Source organism: Poecilia latipinna, unplaced genomic scaffold, assembly GCF_001443285.1.
Source record: "Poecilia latipinna isolate Pla-1442-1.1 unplaced genomic scaffold, P_latipinna-1.0 Scaffold199, whole genome shotgun sequence".
Lineage (NCBI taxonomy): Eukaryota > Metazoa > Chordata > Actinopteri > Cyprinodontiformes > Poeciliidae > Poecilia > Poecilia latipinna.
The window spans coordinates 32,300-34,483 of NW_015112815.1; positions in this window are offsets into that span (position 1 = coordinate 32,300).

Genomic DNA, 2,184 nt, shown 5'->3' on the forward strand with positions numbered 1-2,184 from the left:
TCTAGATGCAGTTAAAGTGTCCAACGCAGTCCAGCGCACACATGCAGCCACTGTAGAATGTGCTGCTTACACTATGAGGAATCAACATTCTTGAAGCCAGATCTGTTTAGGAGCTGGTCTCGTTGTGGCCTGGGTCGCGGCTGTGTGTGTGTGTGTGTGTGTGTGTGTGTGTGTGTGTGTGTGTGAGTGTGTGTAAGTGTCTGTCGCCTAGTGTGACTTTCATTTGATACTACATGACAGGAAAACGCAGAAGAGTAGACACGCTATGCTTTGCATGTCCAACTGTCAATTTCAACCAGTTACGGCCGTCTTCTCTGGAGTGACGCGTGTTGAATCCCTCTGGCTGAACACCTTCCATTAGTCTGAAGCTCTGGCTCCTGGTGTTGCAGCTCTTTGCTTGATCCAACAACTGAAACTGTGGCCTCTGAGCGACTATTGCGTACTTCACAGAACCAGGTGCATGCTCAGCTAAACCAGCAGTTATATTTTATAATGGCACCACTGGGGAAGTCAGATGAAAACTCACATTATTAGCATCCCTGCAAAATAACCATCAGTTTGTCTTCCATTACATTAGCAAAGACTCTCACTTGGCAGTATACAAATAAAACTTGTTTTGAAGCTTCTATCTATGTGGTCTTCCAGAGTTTCTATAGAAAACACTATATTTTATACCACTGCCATGCTTACTATTGCCTTAGATTGTTGTGTCTCTAAGGCAAGGTGATGCCTAAACCTCTGACTTATCTTTATTAAAGTTTGGATGGCCCTACAATTTTTGCATTTTAATGAATTCGTATTCAAGGCAACAGTAATTGATACCTTCATTTTATCGCAGCTTGGATCACTGCAAATTTATTTTACCTCTGAATCAGCCAGTCCTCACTCACCGGTCTGCAGCTGGTGCAGAGTGCTGCTGAGTGCCTCTGAACAGGAACACACAAGAGAGAGCACATTACCTGACTGCCCGGGTATTTTAGAGTTCATTTTAAAATCTTTCTGTTTGATTTTATGATTTTAAACAGCCTTACCCCGCCTCACTTCACTGAGCTTCTCCACCGCTTCAGTCCTGCTCAGTCACATAAGTCTGCTGACCAGCTGGTTCTGGTCATCCCCAGTTCTAAGCAACTGGGGCCCCTATTTTGTATCTACATTGTATCATCAGGCCCCTTTACTGTCCACTAAACCACTCTAAAAATGTATTCACTCCGAAATGTTCTCCTTACTTTGCATATGGGTGCATGTGTCAGGAGGACAAAGATGCTTTTGAAAACAATACATATGTAGACATACACCAGCCTGTGCCGACAATATGCAATGTTCTCTGAGGGGTCATGTTGTCAAATGAGTGAGTAGAGAGCGACCCCTACTGGAAATTAATGTTTTTCAACAAATTTGTTCAAGCTTCTTTGTCATTCTTTATTTGCCTTTAATACCTTCTTTACATTTACATAAAAAATGTTGTCATCTTACTAAATGTTAACATTGTTAAACTATTATTATTATTATTATTATTTTCTTACTGAAATCAAGCAAATTCAACGAATTCTGATCTTTGACATTAATCTTTATATTCAGGTATGTACCTTAGTAAGTTAAAATAATGAACTCAAAAGACTAATTTTATTCAACTTAAAAAGAAAAACTAGTATCATTATAATTCATGTGCTTATTTTATGAAGATCATAATAGTTTCTTAGAAAATTAGAGTACCAGATAATTGGACAAGACTTGAAACTTGTCAAGAAATCGGAAAGTGGCTTCTCGACCAATTCAAGAAGGGTCAAAAGGTCATTTCTAAATAAACTGTCGTTTAAATATATAATGTACCTAGGAATCTGTTCAAAATTTGAGAGGAAGAAAAACATGTTAGGCATCAGAGCTAAAAGCAGGCATAACTGCAGCCTTTAAAGGATTGTTAAGCAACAATCGTTCTAGCATAAAACTCTGTATAATAAATTTACCTATTTTTTTGTTTTTCCTTTGTAGTGGCTGACTCACAATGTAGTCTTGTTGTGTACATCTGCTAGAAAAGCAGAAAAGGTGTTTTACAGGCGAACTTTATAAGTTTAGGATTATTTCAAAAGGTTATAGTGTTTTTTTTTTTTTTTTTTTTTTTTTTTTTTTTGGGACACAAAATGGGATAGATTTGGGAATGGAAAAATTTGGGTTTAAGGGAAAAAA